Genomic DNA, 19,887 nt, shown 5'->3' with positions numbered 1-19,887 from the left:
AAAACTGCTATATGATACACTGTAAATGCAGTTAAACACCAGCACTACTCTTCATCAATTTAAAGTATTTGAGTTATGGAATGGGCATATTGTATACAAGGTCTTCACATTCTGAGACCGTTCGAGTGGCTGTCTGTAAGTATGCTGATGAGTTTCTTGTTAATCTGTAAATCTGATTTTCACTTCTAGGAAATGGATAGTTTTTTTTTTCTTTCAGGCATTGGAGATAGACCGTTTGATCCCTAATAGGATGCTAGTTTTATTCTGGTGTGCAGTAAGATTGTACACTGGATCATGTAATGTGACCCAGGGATCTTTGTGTAGTATTATATGAAAAAGGTTATGAATTAGGCCATATAATGTAAACAAGGGATGAGGCTCAGGTTTAATGTTACCATGGGTTGAAGGTGAAACCTGCAGGTTAGAAATTCACAGTCTCAGCAAATTTATGCACTGATTTTAAAAAGAAGGCTAAGAAGGGCCAATAAGGGGGCTAGTGGATAGGTCATCCCCTTCACCATAACAGGGGGAATTGCCTATGCTCCTCGGCTCCACCAATGCCAGGAATGTGATGTGAATGGCATTTTCCAAGTGTGTGACTGGATGGGGGATTTGTAAATGGAACCCATAGGGGTTGATTTACTAACCTTATAAACACACCACGAACATGTATACACCTCTGTAGTGTGTTCCCTCCCAGCATGATCTATGGGTGGAATCTAAACACCTTTGTAGTGTGTACACACCCAGCAGGTGTGTTGTGCAAAGCCCTGCAATGAATTGCAAGGTGATGTTGTGTAAATTAGCTCTACGTTGTGTTGCTTGCGTTGATGAATGCAGGAATGTAAATGCATGAGCTAACCATTTTTGTCTAAACTGTGAAGCAGCATTATATATGCATCATGTGCATGATTTTTCCATATATGGCATTAGTGGAAATATGCTTATAGAGACTTTTTGGTTGATAAATACGCTTTGCTGTGTAAAAATCACACGCACCTGGTGCGTGCGTGTGTTTAGGTTAGTAAATCACCCCCATAGTGTCAGTGTACTGGGAGCTGGTGTATTCAGGGTTTTTTTATCGTTAATTTTATTTTGGGGCTGATTTGAGTTAGCAGTCAGTTTCAGGGGATGTTATTTTGGAGTTTTCGTTTCTTTTAGGGTTTTTTATTTATTGTGTTGATATGACTTTTTTTTAAGTCTGAGGTACTCAAATAAAGCATTCACTTGTTGCTCACCACCTGTTCTTGGAGTTGTGTTTTGTTGGCAACACACAGCTGCATCATTTAAAATAAGATCAATCAATTAAGTGGAACAACACTGAACACCTAAACCACCCTGAATGATATATGCCACATTTACTGTATCCCCCTATACCCAAAGTAAAAATGAAAGCTAGTCATGTGCTGGTTGGGCCCATTATCGGTGCTTTAAAGTGATTTTACACTGCTGTATTTGTTGAAGTTTCTTAAGTCTTGTAGTAACACACCTTCCTGTATTCTTTGTCTCTATTACATTCTGGTCAAATTTTCCCTCATAAAAAATGTCCTACTGCTGGCCAATTTAACACTGCTATTACATCTGCAGTCTCTTATTTCTTCATGAGATTTTGTTAGAAATAGGCTAGCAGCAGGACAGTTTTGCATCAGCAAGAAAAGGGGCCGTGTCAGCAAACCACTAGCCATCTTTTGTCTGCAAGTCAAATAATATCTATTATAATAATCAAAGTGATACAAATTAAACAGCGCTATTATGAAAGGATCTTTATCAAACAGTGATTCACACTCATAATCAATGATGGTGGTGATCCTTCTTCCCTCTTCAAAAACACAACTCTCACCATGTTGGTAAGGCCCACTAATACACTTAGGTCAGAAATGCCTTTTTCCCAATTTCAGGGGAAAGATCAGATATATGACTGTATATGACTTTGTCAGTTGCAAAAATTAATCTTCACAAAAAGAAGCAAAACCATAGTGCTTTCTGTGTATATTTGAATAAAAGAAAAACAATCACATGTTATTGTTCACAATGACCAGCACACTCCATAATCCATGTAATCTATCCCACAAGCAGGCTGCAGTGGTCAATCAATGAGGGGAGAAAACCAATTCTCAAAACTCCCATGTGCCTCACTTCTCTACCCTCCATAGTGTCCTCTGAGCCCCACCCTACATGTTTCATCTCAATGACTAAATCAGGGGTGTGGAGTTCCGAGACTAGTGTCTTTTTCAACTCAGATCAGCATTCTATCACTATGGACACCCCATTAAGAAATGAGCCGCATCAGAATCATCCACACAGCATATACAAATAATCCATACAGTGTATAAAAATAATTTCAACAACATTTCAATATACAAGAATGGGTACAAGATCAGATATTTGTTACATGCAGAGCAGGAGGGTGGAGCAGTGACTGATCACTGCAGCCTGCTTATATACATTAGTGAGAGCACTGGTCATTGCACACACAAACATGTGACTGTTTTTCTTTTATTAAATTTTTACTAAAGTATTTTATGCAAAATCACTATGATTTTATTTGCTTCTTTTTTGTGAGCATTCATCTCTGCTGCCCACAAAGTCATATACAGGAGTAATATACGATCTCTTCCCTGAAGTGCAGAAAAAGGCATTTCTGACCTAAGTGTATTACTGAGTCTCACCAACAAGGTGTTTGACAAAGATCCTCTTGTACCTTGGAATCTTGCATCATGTTTTTTTAATATAAAAAGACTCTGCTTTTGACCTATTTGTTAGACACTTCATTTGAAATTAACACTGTGTAATATGTATCACTTTTCTTGGGATTTGTGGGTGTTAGTTTGGGAATTAGTTGTTAATATTTTCTGGTTTCTTATTATTTTGGGAGATTAGCACTGCACTGAGTAGATTAATAAATATTATTTGTTACTCCTTTACACAATTTTTAGTGTTAGCTGCTTTGATTATTTATTTTAATTTTAATTAATAGCGTTCAGAGCATAGGTATTGTTTACCGTTACTCAAATAAGTTATATTGCTGCATGACGAGAAAAGCATGTGTTGCTGTTTAAACTATCTGAAAAAAAAGTTTTCTCTTGAAACTGAAATGAATCAGAGTGGAGTACTGTATATGTAGGCTAAACTAGGGTTTTGGTTTGGTAAAGTTCAAGCAGGGTTTGTCTAACCCTTGACATATTGAACCCAGGGAGAATCACTACCTTTACTGCTGCAAACCAAAAGAAAATGATATGGGGTTATTGTCCATCATATGTGAAGCATGACATCATTGTCCAAGCATCCTTAAAAGCAAAACATGGGGTAAGAAGAAAGGGTCTGTGCAATCTGTGTGGGTGCAAAGGGGAGAGGATTCATTTTCATGTGGTCCCAAACTGTGAGAGGGAGATCTCTACTTCTTCTCACTGACAGAACACATTGGAACAGATGTGTTTCTATCAGTGGCGTAACAATCACCATAGCGACCCAGGCGGCCGCTATGGGGCCCGAGGCACGGCGGGGCCCGGCCAGGACATCTCCCTGATGCCATGCGGGCCGCCTGGGTCGCTATGGCATCTTGCTCGGACAGCCAGGCTGCTGGCTGTCACTGGTGGCTGTGAGGAGGAACGCTCCGTTCCTTCTCACAGCCGCTGCTGAGTTGGTGACAACCAGCAGCTTCGCAGGAGGTGGCTGGGCCCGTCATCGGCAGTGATCGAGGGGGCGGAACCCGGCGATCGAGGAGGCGGGGCCCAGTGACTGAGGAGTCAATCGTGGAGGAGAAGGAGGCGGACAGAGGATCAGGGCTGACAGGTAAGAGGGCTTGACCGCCCGCCTGAGACCCTGCAGAGCCTACCACAGAGAGTATATGGTGGGCTCTGCAGGGTCACCTATAGGTGGGCTGTTTGGGTTATCAGGTGGGCGTAACTAGAAATCACAGGGCCCCATACAAAATTTTGCTATGGGGCCCTGTGATTTCTAGTTACACCCCTGGTTTCTATATTGTGATTCAGCATATCCATCCTGTTAGGGCTTGATTTAAGCATGGTTACAGTTTGCCAAATTATTTTGTGCACATCTTTGGAGAATTAAATTGAGAATGCAGGATACAGAAATACTACTAAATTAGCTTTTTAGTGGATTCACGCTAGGGATATATAGAAAAGTCACCTAAAGTGTAACTCCAATTTTATTGAGAAATGAACAATCCCTTCAGGATGATCAATGTAGATTACAAGGATTTTAACAAGCTTTAACAAGCTTTGCTGCAGAATCCTTCATGTTTCTGTTCTGAAGAAATTACTGTTTTTTTCACCATGTCTATTCCAGATTGATTCCTAAATAGGAGGATTAGTCTTTATTATATCCAACTGGTGCACTTTAGTGCACTTTCAGTGTCTTAATGAGGAAAGCTGTAGTCTCTGCCTCCAATTATTTGACAAGCCTTACTAAAAATAAGATTCATATTGCAGGAGATGCCTTTTGCAGGAGATTTATTGGGTAAATCTGTCAGCCAATCACAGAAGTAGAAAATTACATCTCTGAAGGCACTCTGTACACCATCAGTCTGTTGATCACCTCCAAGTTGCCATATTGCATTGATTCTTTTAACAGTTTTAGAAAACTGCAGCAGTTGCAGATTGAAATGGAAAGGTAACGTTTAATAACAATTATTTACAAAATGGCCTGTGTAGTAATATTATGCTATATTTTGACAAAAGTAGAGTCTTCCCTTAAAGAAAAACTGACTTTAGTGCTTTCATTTGATGCAAATGCTAGTCCTGCTGACAGAGGCGTAACTAGAAACCTCAGGGCCCCGGTGCAAGAAACCATTAAAGGCCCCTCCCACCCCAAAAAAACACATGATTTTGACCCCTTTGGTTACTATATCCTCAATTATGAATGAATGAATGGGAAGTAATCTACATCACCTACTGTTCATTCATGATTGTGGTTATAGTAATCATACTCAATGTCCTCATGTTATGATTGAACAGGAACACTCAGTATAGAGGATTCCTGTTCATTGATAACAGGGGATACAGAAAAAGAGATTGTGCACCTCTAATTTTTTTACAAACTTTTTTATCACTTTTTTTTTCTTTTATACATTTTTTATTTTTTTATTTTATTTTCTTTTACTATCTTTTACTTTTTATACTAACTCTGTGCCTCCAGGGTCCAGCTCAAGCCAGGACGTCCTACAGAGTGGCGTGTATCCCGCCGGGCCCACTCGGCTGCTCCCTCCTCAGTTGCCTGCTGGGAATTGGAGTATCCTGACAGGCGTCACCCCTTGACAGGCCACACCCCCGCAGCGTTACATCTTCTATTCACCGCTGCCGCAAAAGACACTGCAGGTGGCGGTGAAGACGGCGGCGCCGCGGGCAGCATGAGTAGCTGGGAGCGGCAGGCCTCCCCTTCTCTCTGGGCCCCCCCCCCGAACTGGCGGAACACCTGGTCCCATTCGCAAGTGCGGCCGCTGCGACCCTGGCAGTGCCTGCTGATCTAGCCTCTTAAGTACTTTCTGCGACTCTGACCATGGACAAGTATGCAAATCATGGAAAATGCAGTCTAACTTTGGTTGCTGCATGCTGGTTTTAGAGACCCAAAGTATTAAAACCAGAGCCATCTAGTAATTTCAAAAGGAGGTCAGCAATGGCTATACCCTTCTTTCTTTCATTACAGGTTTTCATTAAGCCTGTCCATTGCTGGTTCATCTAAAAAGCCAAGCTCCTTTGGTCACAATTGTGTGCGGGGTCACCTTAACCACTTCAAGACCAGGTGTTTAGACCCCCTTCCTGGCCAGGCCTTTTTTCAGTGTTCAGTGCTGTGGTACTTTGACTGACATTTATTCCGTCATGCAACGCTGTACTGAAATTAATTTTATACCATTTTTGGGGACAGATAGAGCTTTATTTTAGTGGTATTTAAACACCACTGGGGTTTTTATTTTTTACTATGATTAGGAAAAATTACAGAAAATTTTGAAAAAAAAAAGTTTTTTTTACAATATGTTAGGAAACATTTATTATTACCCAGTTTTTTGGTAAAATATAAAAATCGGGGTCACGTCGGGTAAATAGACACCAAACATGTCAAGCTTTAAAATTGAGCGAACCCGCAAAATCGCAGAAAACTACAATACCCAAAATTTCCCATAGGCGACACTTTAAAAGCTTTTACCGCTCATCAGTTTAGTGTTATCAGTGATTTATGGCCCTAGACTTATTGCTCTCACTGCGACGTTCGCGCCGATATGTAACATGTGCAGCGTAATGGGCGCAATCGTCTTTTTTGCACGTATGCGCCCCCGACGCATGTTTGCATGCGTGTATGTATGGGTGGGGACTTCAAATTTTTTTTAGTTTTTTTATTCTTTTTTATGTAAAGTTTAGTGAAAAGAAAAAAAAAAGGAAAAACAAATGTAAGTCCCCCCGACTTACATTTTTTTTTCCTTTTTTTTTTCTTTTGAGGGGGGGAACCAATCGGCACCCCATACACGCGATCCGCCAGCTCTACAGCCGGCGGATCGCTTGTATGGTAACAGGCATCGCTGCCCGTTTTTAAACTTCGGCCGTTTCCCGATCGCGCGCGCCCAGCGCTCAGATCTAGAGAGCTCCGGGCCGGCCCGGAGGTGGTTAATGGACTGCAGACAGCTGTAAGAACCAGCAGAGAAATCAAGGAGTAAAGTAAAAAGCGTTGTAAGATTGTAAGCCCTTACAGGCAGGGCTTATATTGTCAAGCGCTGTGCAAACTATTGGCGCTATATAAATCCCGTATAATAATAATAATAATTAGAATCCATGTTACACTGGGATAGAATCAGTAAAGTGGGTTCTGGTTGGTTGTAGTAGGAAATTAACATTCTTTTTTAGTCAAAATGGCAGAAACTGTTCTGGGTGAGTTGTTACTTTGCTTTTGTGTATATAAAATGTAGCATTTCTTTCATTGCATTATACAGTACAATGCATAACATGGAAAACTCTGTGATCTTGATATATGCAACTAAAATCTACTCAGTTAACAAACAAAGAATATCTGTATTAGTTCAACTTTTCCATTAAAAAGTTGTATTAGGCTATGAAAACAATGAAAATAACTCTAATTTTCAACACATTTTTAAATGAGTCTTGTGTAACCAAAATTTTAAGTAATGTACATATTGATGCCTTTGAAACATATGTAATTAGATAAATAGTTTTTCTTGCCAAGGAAGAGTTACTGAATGACCCTCAACATGTTAACTGTGGGAAATACAGATGGGGATTCATGCTGTAATTCATTTTCTAAACCAAACAAATAGTAAACATAAAAGAGGAGTGCTATAATGGGTCCAAAATGCTCATTAGGTTTAAAGCAATAACATTCCTTCTAGCAGAACTAACTCTCAGAGTTATTTCTCCAAGGCATTTTCATATACAGAAATGTAAGAACATGAAGCAAATATTGCACTTATTTTGAAATATGGTCTTCTCCTCTTAATGAAAGCACTATGGTGCATTACTAATTGTAAAAGACATACCATATAAATTTAAATTATCTATACTATACTTTACATTTATGAGTAATTATATATTAGTTTTCTGGTAGATAAAGGAATAGTTTTGACCATTTTTATTTTTAAAAAGCACATGTATCAGTTTATTCTAATATAGGGTTGTTCAACTGGCAGCCCGTAGGACCTTCTTTTGCAGCCCACAAGTTAGACAGCAAGAATGCAGGGTGGAAGGATGGACAATCTCCTGCCCAACAGGGATAATTTAGTTCAGGCTCAAAGAAGAATAACACTACACACCAGTTATTATTGTTGGCACTGACACCAATGAAGCAGTGTTTATTATTGTTGGCACTAACACCGCTAACAGGCACTAACAGGAAAGTTTATTATTGCTGCCTCTGCACTGATCTGGATGATAATTCTCACCAACCCTCATGTGGCTGTGTCTGTGGTAGGTCATTATTTCCATACAGGCTGGTATGAGAGTGGGTAACAGTGGCAGTATGCAGATGAACAGAGGGGCCCCTGAAGATGAAAGGGTTATTCTTGTTATCCACATGTCTTTTCCTGGTTTAAGTTTGGTATTTATAGCCATGACCTGATATTTTTGAATTTAGAATTGGTAATAAATATAGTACATTTCAGTGCAGCCCTCCAGTTGTCTTATGGATACAAATGTGGCTGTTGGGCTCTTTTAATTTGGACACTAATGTTCTAGAATGCAAAGGACATGCTGCAAAATACTATAACCCAATCAGCCTTATTGGTCACTTATCTCACAACAGAAATTTGCTAACTGTTAAAGAGTAGTGAATAAACAAAAATCTGTTCCACAAATAATTTGCCCACTTTGCTATCGAGGTCTGTTACAGTCACATCCACCTGCTCTCTGGCATTTAAAACCATTGTTTTTCTTTTTTAATACAAAAAGCACAATCCACTCCCCAAAGATACCAACCCTTCCTCCAGGTATTCTGTCAGGTATTCCTGAGACTGAAGTACATAAGCATGCAGGAGCACCACCCTGGTGATAACAATGACACAAACTTCTGTTCCCCTCAGCATTGAGTGGTGGTTTCCAAAATAGGGCTCTATCCTGTGTTGGGACCACTTTCAAAATGCAATACTCTATACCCTCTTCATAAGCTTAGAATCCAACCATTCTGGTACTTGTAGCCAATATCATTTTTTTGCACACGTCACTCACATGTAAAGTAAATCTGGCTATACACAGTTTTAATTTCAGCCATGGATGACCCTGGTGGCACCACCCGTCTCAACTTTAAATGAAAAATCAAAGGAGCCAGGTTGGAAATTGATTTCTAAATAATGACTGAATACAATCAGGTCTGGCACAATAGCCAGCAGGGGAGATTCCTCCATCCACACTGTTTAGCGTGGATGGAGAAATCTATGTGCTTATGTCTAGCCTAAGAGGCTTGTGCATTTACACCAAAACAGTTCTTAATCATAGCTATTGAATGGCTATGAGTACAACCCATTGTTGTTGAAACACACTCGTGTCTTGCTTTAAAATGAGTGACTTTTGCAATAGAAGATATTAAATATGGTTTGTGGAGTTGCTAGGTTCTAAGTTTACATTTATTGTAATCAATATATCTCGTCTAGAGGATTAAGTGACAGTGAAAGAAGGAAGAGATATCCATCTGATCTGCTTATCTCTTCACCATCCATATAGCTGATTGGGTGAGTTGTGTGTAGAGCAAATTGTTGATTTTTACTCATCTACAACAGTAATGTAATAATGTAGTAATAAATGTATAGAAGCTCATACATAAGGGGACTTGTGACTAGTAATTTTTGGAGGAAAAACCACAGGTGTTTGTAAATTTCTAATTTAAATTGAGTAAAAACAAGAAAAAAACAGGTGTTAATTACTACAGGCAAATCAGGTGATAGCTAAAAAAAACACATTGGGGTCTATTCACGTAGCTGCCGAAGGATCTGGCCGCAGCTTCGGCCGATCCTTCGACTAGCTTCGGCCCCAGGACCCCTTCGATTCAGTAGAACCGAAGGGGTGCTGTACGGGCTATTCACAATAGCCCGTACAGCTCCCGATCATGGCCGAGCGGCTTCCCGAAGCCACATCAAGCAAGCCGATGTATGGCTGATTTCAGCCGATGTACGGCTGAAATTAGCCGTACCAGCCTGAAGTGAATAGCCGAACAGTGTTCGGCTCACTTCACTTCAGATCGGTCATTCACTCGGCTGCCCTCGGCAGCTTTGTGAATAGACCCCATTGTTTAAACTTCCCTACCATTGTGATTGGAATTGATTTGCTAAAGGCGCAAAGGCTGTTCACTCCACAAAGTAAAGATGTGTTCACTTTAATTACCAGTCATGTCCTAGCAAAAATCCTATTTTTTCAATTTCCTCACAACTGATTGCATATTCAAAGTTTTAAGTTAATTGGTAATATTCACTTTGCAAAATGGACATTGGATTTTGCTAAGTAAGCATCATCTGCTCCTTTAGTAAATCAACCCCAGGGGTTGTTTTACTAAAGAAGTAGAGCATGTTGACTTTGCAAAGTGAATTTTCATTTAGCCTAGTGAACAAGGTGAAGCTGAGTAATAAAATAACTACTGCAAGGAATACTTAATCATTTGCAAAAAAATAAAAAATAATCATTTGCAGAAAAATTAAAACAGGACATTTTCTTGCACACGATTAACATCAGCATAGCTTCACTCGATTTACTATGCTCAGAAAAAAAAAACCCTTTCCAAAGTTAACATACTCCTTTAGTAAATCAACCTGGTCTCAAGTAATGCCTTTTTTGTAAGCCTACTTGTAGAAAACACTTTTAACCCCTTAAGTACCAATGCATTTTTTTCATTTTTTGCTTACATGTTATAATCTACATTATAGGCCTACAAAATACTTAAAACCTCCAAACATTATTGGGTCTATTAACTAAGCTGCCGTAGGCAGCCGAGTGACTAACCAACCTCAAGCAAAGTGAGACGAACGCTGTTCGGATATTCACTTCAGGCTGATATGGCTGATTCCAGCCGTATATGTATGGCCGACCCGAAGTGCAGAAGGAGTTCGACTCAGCCGATCCAACATCTGGATCGGCTAAGCTGAACCTCCGGCAGGCTACTTGCTGCTGTTCGGCCTATTCTCATAGATGCCGAACAGCAGTGAGTGAATAGCCGAATGCCACCGAGCAGCAATCGGCTCAGCTGTTCTGCTCGGTACCACAGAGAAAAACTGTTAAAAAAGTAGTAAAAAATAAAATAGAAAACGATTGGGCGGAGCTAGCATTGATAGCTAGCTCCGCCCAACTGTTTTCTATTATCCGGGCGGTTCTGCTGTCAATCACTAGAGGGGACCTGATGGAGAACTTCAGGTCCCCTTTGCTGATTGACAGCCGCAGTGGGCGGGTGCAATAGCTAGTTTGCTATTGGCTAATGCAAATTGAAATAGCCAATAGGAATCTAGCTACGCATTCCTATGGTGATTTTTCTTTTGATTTTGTTATTCTGACGGCAGCCAATGGTTCTGATGTTAGAAAAAAAAACCAGAGCAGGGAAAGGATTTACTCTGGGAGAAAGTGTTTCTCTCCCGGGCGGCCGGGAGCCGCTATTTAATAGTGGGAGATTCCCGGAGTGCCCGGGAGAGTTGGGCTGTCTGAAGATCAGCATCCCAGGAACACTGATCTGTCTGTGCAAGTGGCTGGAGCCAGCCTTGAGGTGACGAATGGCTACTCCCTGCAGGCAGTAGCAGGCTGTTGGCCGGCCATTGGCCGGCCGTTCTGCCAGCTTCGGCTTTCTCCTTGGCTCAGTGGAGCCGAAGCATATGCCTTCGGCTCGACTGAGCCGCTTGACCGACTTCAGGAGCTGTACGGGCTATAGTGAATAGCCCGTACAGAAGCCCTTCGGTTCTACTGAACTGAAGGTGTCCTGGGATTGAAGCTAGCTACGGCTAGATCCATCGGCAGCTTAGTAACATGACCCCTATATATTTTCTGAAAGTCAGGACCCTGTAGAATAAAATGGTGGCAGTTGCAAATTTTAGTGATGCACGTCATTAGCGCAACTTATCATCAGACTCAAACATTTAGTGAAAAATGCACTTATGTTAAATTTAGTTCCCCAGAACACTACATAAATATTTTTTTTATAAAATATAAGGTTCCAATGAGTAAATAGATACCCAACATGTGAAAAATGTGAAATCTGCGCTTATGGAAGGGTTAAGCGTTAAAGCTGCTGCGCTATAGTTTTTAACGACAATGAAATAATGAGTGTGCAGCGCTGTGGGTGTTTTATGTGTTACACATTTATTAACATGCTAAAATCCCTACAATGGGTAAAGTGTAATCCCTTTTTCAGGGATATATAAATGTGAAAAAATTGTGTTTAAACAAATAAAAATACAAACAATGGGGGTATCCAAAGTAGAAAAAAATGAAGCCCAGACAGAAATATTTCAACACCGCTGTGCAAGTGTCCACGAATCCCCCTCTGGGGTGCGCACTCACCCCACTGTTTGTGGAAAATTGAGTTTTCTATGTTTTTTTTAAATAAACCTGTATACTTGCCACACCATGAGGAGTATACTGCCGGATAGAATACCTTGAATGTGGACGCATAGAATCATCTACACTGTCTATTTTCCACAAACAGTGGGGTGAGTGAGCACCCCACTAGTTCATTGCATAATCTGCCTCTTATACCTGCTCATAGGTTTGGGCTTGTGAAGCTTTTATTACTGATTACTTACTGAAAACTTTTTCTGTTTAAAACACACATACAAAAACACATGCACACACACACACACAAAAACACATACCATGCATAATTTAAAACAACCAGTAAATGCTAAATGATTGGAAGTGTCTAATAAAAAAACTGTCCATTTGCCAATAACAGTCATTCAGATGTTTTCTCATGTTTCTAGAAGCTTTGAAAATGAAAGAGAGAAAGTAATTGGCTGTTTTGTGCTGCACTGCTCAAAGGTAGTGGTGATTTACAACTGTGTTAAATGCACATATTTGGCTCCAATAAGACTTACACAAAGTCAATTCAAAATGCAATAGAATTACAACAGGATTTAAACACTGAGCTTAAATGTTAGAAATTGACCTGGCTGTAATAATCTTTAATTATGTAACCAATGATATCTTAAAATTTTACAACTTGGATTGATCAGCTCTTTTGTATGGTTTATTTCAGCAGATGTACAGTACATGAGCAGAATCTGTAGACACCTTTCCCTATTAAAAGCTTTTATTCAAAACAACACTCAAATGTCATTTTATGCTTCCATTAATGAATAAAAATAAATAGTTTTTAAGCTTTTAGAATTAAAATATAGCTTCCTGCATACAAAAGGATGGACTATAGAGTTTGTTTTATATTCAAGTAACTACTGTACCACTAGGCTCATGTTTTCAAATAAAGAAAATAGGAAATGCCTGCAGGATGGAACAGGTAGAAATAAAACACAGATATGGTTATTGCACTTATGAAAAAACATGCGTTTTATGTTCTTCACACTATGAACAATTACAGCAATAAATCACCTTGAGATTCAAAAGAAATTGAAACAGAAAGATGAATCTGTTTCCTCCAGATTATGAGAGATATAAGTCAAGATAAAGTAAAAATGTCCTCCCATAAAGTATTCTGGTGGAAATTGTTGGCTGAAGTAAAAACACTGTCAAGTTTAATAGCTTGCCCAGTGTAAAGACAATGACTACTGCAGACATTTTTAACCATTAAAAATTAAAACCATTTTTTTCTGTTGTTATACAAATGGAGGTTATTTACCAAGGACAAAGACAACACTTTTGCAGACAAAACATGTAGAATGCAGCTGTGTTTCCAAAGGTAGAGAATGCATAAGGAACCTTAAAATAGCAGCTACAGAATTAGATAATAAACTAAATAATACATTAAATAATTTTATCTACCTATTCAGCATCAATCATCTAGAAACTATGCTGAAATCTGGTTGGTTGCTATAGCTTGGTGTATTTGCATTGCTTTATTTAATCATAACAAATATTAATGTTTACACTCATAAAAAAAACCTCATTCATTTTTATGTGAACTGGCAGCTGGTAATTAAAAAATGGTTACTGCATAATAAAGATAAAGTCTTGTAAAGGTCCAATTTTGTATCAGATAAACTGTAATTTTTTTAAGACACTAAAATGAAGCGCTACCTGATGCATTATTTTATTTAAAAAAGCATGCAGTGACAATGAGGATTCTTATGACATGAGCTCAAAATACCATATATAAACACAATTCCCATACTTTAGATCCTGGTTATCTTTACACAGTTAACACACAGGGGATGATGTAAGATGACGATGAAGAGACCTTAATATTTAATTAATTAGTTCTTGGATTTGTAAATTATTATTGGGTCCGATTTAGTGGTCGTCATACAAAATGTTATTTGGAAAAGTCTACTTTAATTAATCTTTGCACAATCAGGTTAGAATGCATTTTAACTGGGTTTCATTCCATTCTTGTTGATTCACAGACCACTAACATTATTTAACTGTATATTATAATCATTGCTAAATATAGAAAGTTTTACCTTAAATATTCTTATTACAGGTGTAAACTGATGCATTCACTACAAGCATCTGGTTATTAGAGCACATTATTAAGGGCATTTGAATAAAAAAAAAAGCAGTTTGATGATAAGGCACTATAAAGTGGTGATACCTGGCACTATATGGTGGTAATTCCTGCCTTGTGCTGATTTTTTGATGTTTGCAAAGGTATTAGTTCTTAAAACCAAATTAGTTGTTTGCATATTGTTATTGAACCTGGAAGTTCTAATTACAAGTCCAGTGTCTTCATACTTCCTTCACAAGTCATTTTCCATTTTCAAGTAAAGATGAACTTAAAAACTTAAACTACACCCTTACCTTAAGTCTTGCAGAGGTGTGCATGCTCCTATCCTGATAAAGTGCACATTATAAGCTCTGAATAAGTGCACATTGTAAGCTTCTCATATTACCAGCTGCAACAATTCAGATAGAGCCTACCACATATCCTGGCTGCAGGATATCCAACATTACTTTTCTCCACAGCCTTGCCCCTGGTCCACCCTTTGTCCCTGGTCCACCCCTTTGCTTATTGGATTTCAGTATTTTTTTAATCATGGAGACTCAGCATTACATGTGTATGTCAGTTAGGGCAGTCTGCATGCAAATACAGACTGCTTAGGAAAGACCATGCCTCCACACTGACATCCGCCTATCAACGCATTTTGATATTTGCATAACTCCTCTCAAGAGCCAGGATAGATATTGTTTCACTGCTCCATACTTCTGTGCCTACTGTCTGACTGATGGGCAAATTGTGGGACTCTGGTTTTATTAGGTATACTCCCATATGGAACAATAAGCATATTTCCAGAGGTGTTAAAACTCAATGGTTATCCTAATTGGAGGCAGGCTGATATTTGTACTACTTCACAACTATATAAGGATGGAAATTTGCACTCTTTTCAGTTTTTAAAATCCACCTATTCAACATACACATAATGTGACTATATCTCCCACTAAGGTTCTAGGTGCATTGATCCAAGCCACAACCATGAAGGGAATGATTTTGAATATGTACACTCACTATACTTTTTGGGTCCCTACAGAAAATTACATTGAAACGTAGATAGGGTGACAGATCTGACATTGGGTTGTCAGATGACATGTGGGATGAAGTCCTGTGGTCATTACAATGGGTGTCTTTCTCAGCCCCTCACCATTTGACTCAATTATTCCTCTTACAAATGCATATATGACTATTATATCATGAAGCCTTATAATATAGCCATAGTGTGATTGCATTGCATTAGGACTAAGTACTTTTGAGAAGAGTACTGAGGAAATGTGATGTGATGTTTTTAGGAAGCTATGTATAGAACCCTGCTGCTTCCTCCCAAAAACAGTGATCTGTATGCACTGAACAAAGAAGCACAGAGACCCAGTTAACACATTTCATTATCATGTTAATAATGATAAGTGTGGAGAGTTTTTCTGTTTTTCTGATAATGCCTGTGTTCTGTGGTTTGGATAATTCCCCAAATATCACAGAATATTTTACTTCAATGCTTACTATAGAGCTGCCTGATCACTTGTACATTGCTGGGGAGTGTGTGCTCCCCCTCCATCACCACTGCTGGCTATCCCTGACTCTGATATCCCCTATGCAGGTCTGGGACCAACACAGTGGGTCTGTGTACTTCAATTGAAGGGAGATCAGCACACTCCCAGCAGCTGAACTTCCCTCCGATCACTGAAAGTAGAAGCAATGTGTATCACATCACTTCCAATGTCTGTGCCTTTTCTCCTGCTACTGTAGCTGGAGAAGAAGCTGGTGAAGCACAATCTGTGCTGCTTCAGCTTCCTTGTGGTCTATAAGTGAGATTAGTAACTAGCATTGTTTGTTTTATTCTACAGGGCCTCTGCTTTTAGAAAATATATAATTGTTAGGGGTTTTAAGCTGTTTTCTAGCCAACATTAAGATATTATCATGTTTGTGCAAGAATTAAGAAACTGATCCAGACAGCACATGGTTAAAAACTGCTGATCAGGAGTTTAAGATGCAGAAGTTCTTAGAGGAGGGAGTCCATACATCAGGGTGATGCGAGGGACAGGCAGCACAGGCCAGCTCTTGCAGGATCTCACTAGGGGCAAAGAGGAGTCCAAAGGAGATGCTGGAGTCAGCAACACAGGTATGATTGCATTTTGCAGGAATCAGGAAGCAAGGTTCAAGAACCACAAGTGGTCCAGCATCTGGTGTATTGATTGATATGTTGCTTGAAGGCCTAGCAACAGGTGCACTAGTTTTTTTACACAGAGGGTGAAAGCAGATTGACTGGAAGCTGAGCTCCTCAGACAGAGGGCAAAACCTGGCACTGAATCAATGCACAGGAAACTGTGACAGGTTCCAGGTAATTTCCAACATTTTATTCTAAAAGCATAAGAATTATAACAGTGTGTATGCTATATTATCGGGAAAAAAAATGTAACAGGATCATAAATTGGAGTTGCTTTGCAGACAGAACACATTACGAAACAATTAACTTGCACTTGTCAAATTGAATTATTTACAGCAGCAAAACAGACAACAGAATACAATATCCAAAGGTGCTAACAAGTTTAGGGGTTATAGTGAGACAGATTATTACATTACAGTCTGACATTGACATGCTTTGTAAATACTGAATACACGCATCCTCCGATTAATAGGAAGAAGCACTACATTTCCAAGAAGGACCAACAGTTGCAGTATCAGCAATCGTATATGTTGTTTTTTTAGTCTGCAGTGATCATCTTTTTGCCTGATAAGATGCTCACTTTCAGAGTCCAGTTTAATGAAAGAAACTAGCTAAAATGGAACTCCAACATGTTTTTTTCATTTATGTATTTTCAGTCTGGATATAAATGAAATGGGTAAGAATCTCTAGTGGGTTTCTAATGTTGTCTGTGTCTCTGTTAGTGAGACTTGCCCACATTTCCTGTCAAGTTGCTGAGGCAAGAAGCAAGGGGACTTCTCTGCAATGGCAACACACATGAAGAAAGTTACTTTTAGCGGTACAGTATTAAAAAGTTAAACCCTTTGTCAGGTTTTATCACTGCCACTGCTTTAATTTAACAGATTTCCTTTCACTTACAGGTGAAATCTGTTTTGAAGAATAGAGATTCACTCCACTGACAATATGGAGGTTGTATACCAAAAACTCACCCTGCCAGTCACACTCCACCATATGATCTGACAAACCTGAGCAATAATATATTAGATATTTTAGGGGCTTTTGCCATAAAAAAAACTTTTAGTTCACTGATATTTGTAATAGACTGTCTTTACCTAGACCAAAAGCATAAATACATTTTCTCAAATAAACTTTACTTTGTTATAAAAGTGCAGCTTTACCTTGACTGTGGATATATAGAGTGACCAACTTCAGGAAAAATCTCCAGGAAATCTTTTTTATTTAGCCCTTTCAGTAGGGCTACCCTTGCACTGCAAGAGTTAACTGCTCGTTTTTGTCTAAGTGCTAAAAAAGTTACACTCAGCCAAATTGCTGAGCCAGCTTGTTCTTAGACCGATCCTCCTAGCCTCTCGCCCCCTTCCCTGCAGGAATGAACAGTACGGAGGGGAGGAGTGTGCTGTGTTTTGACAGGTATGGCCACACAAGCAGCAATTCTCTTTTATATGGGATTAATGAACACCGGTATTGTTCATATTTGATTTGGTTAAAAGTTCTGTTTATTTCTCATTACTTGACAAGGTCCTATTAAAGGAGAACTATGAGATGAGTAATTTCCACTCACCTCATAGTTCTAGCCGACCTGTGACAATGAGACTGTCACAGGTCAGCTCAGTAGACCAGGAGGTGAGCGAACACATACCAGGTTCGCTCACCTCTCGATCCTGTCACGGCTCTCTACCGTGACAGGGGGAGGGCTGGATTCCCCTCTCCCCGCTCCGATCTGCCAGCGCTGACTGGCGGAACGGATGGGGCGGGTACAGCTGGCTCTGCCTCTAGATAGGCAGAGCCAGCTGTCACTCACGCAGCTGGGCAGATCCCGTCATCTACGTCGGGATCCGCTCCGGCTGCGGCGTCTCAGTATACCGCGAGCTGTAGCTCGCGGTATACTGAGCTTAGGGTCCTCCCATTACCCTAAGGAGAACTATGGGGAAAAACATTGACCCCATAGTTCTCCTTTAAGTATTTAATGAGTTGAGCGCAATTTGACAGGCATGTTCTGTATACGGCAATATAATCATATTCAAATCATGTTTCCTGGTGGGAATATGATGTCATCGTGATGTCAGGAAGGGGGGGGGGGGCATTAGTTCTCTTTGATTCTCACTGGTTATTGCACTTGGTGTGTTGGGTATATATGTTTGTTAATATCTGTATGCATTTTTCATTTTAAGCCTGAAGAAGGGATCCCTGGATGGCCCCACAACATTTCACTTTGTAATGTGACATCTCGCGTCGATGGTGTGCTGGTGACTTCCTAAAACAGATATGATGTACGCGGCACCATCCATGGTCATTTCAGGACCCATCCTCTCCACTCAAGATTCATCTGGTAAGGAATGCAGCAGTACCATCAAGTAATGCTATAAAAACGCCCAACCCATCCACTCAGTGGTATTTTTGCATTATTACATGTCCCATATGGCAGTGTCCAGCTATCCATGCCTTTTTGTTACCAAAAGCTTGTAAATTGGCTTTGAAAAATAATTATTAAATTTGGCTGCCATAGACTTTTTAATGCGATTCAGGCTTTACCCATTTTTTTCAAGTATTTGAGAAACATCCAGAAAACCAAATGTAGCTCGGTTTGCTCATCATGAGTCACTATTTATAAAATTTTGCATGAAATACCATAGCTCCCTTTAAAAGAATCTCAACAAGCAGGAGCAAAGAATACAGGATACTAAAGTTCTTACTTTAACCTTAGCTGATGTACTAAAACACACTGGCTTCTGAACACTTGAGTACTTGATGTATGGCATGTGACACAGACAGCTGTGTATTTTACTGCGTTCTTGTCATAACTTATGCATTCTGAGACATGAATTGGTCTAGGGAAGAAGACAAGTCCCCCCTGCTTCAAGCCTCTGTTGCATCACATAGAAAATGAAAGCTCTAGGTTATATACACATACAATGAACTGTAAGTGTTGCCATCCTCTAAGTTCTAGACTATTACTTTCTGACTTTTATACCCTGCAGAACAAATAACAGAGAACACGTCTGACAAACACGTCTCCTTTCATGGCAGGATGCCACAAAATCATCTTTGGGCATCTGCTTGGTCTTGTCCTCATACATCATCTTTTCAGTTCACACTTCCAAAACTGTCATATGCAAAATCATCAGCGACTTTAGCTTCCAAGAGGGTTTATTTTTAACAGTTTGGACCTATTTCAATTTGATAAGTTTTATCTCCAGAGTAAATGTTACTGTTATGACATTGTATGCTCTCAGTATTCCCAAAATTAGGATTGCTATAACAGTGCTAAAATGTGCTGCTTGTTTTTTTATTCATACAGTAAAATAGCATTAGAATAATTAAAACAGGTTTGAAGAGCCATAGTTCAATATGACGATACTACAACTGTCTCTGGCAAATATTATATGTGTGCAAGCATTACTTACCCTAAGCAAGGTTTTGAAAATTATTTCACAGCTTGGTTTTATACCAAAGTGCACTGAAATAGGGAGATTACAAGACAGGGAGCCTGTTAAGTTACCATCCACACTTAAGGACTTAATAAAATGAAAATCATAACACCAACAACTTTTTACTGCCATTACTGCATCCTCCCAATGAATTCCACATGCGTAAACCCTGACAATTAATTTTCTTATCTGTTCTATTTTTGTCTATTA

This window comes from Nanorana parkeri, unplaced genomic scaffold, assembly GCF_000935625.1.
Source record: "Nanorana parkeri isolate BGI_ZX_2015 unplaced genomic scaffold, ASM93562v1 scaffold918, whole genome shotgun sequence".
NCBI lineage: Eukaryota > Metazoa > Chordata > Amphibia > Anura > Dicroglossidae > Nanorana > Nanorana parkeri.
Note: the sequence above shows the minus strand (reverse complement) of the source record.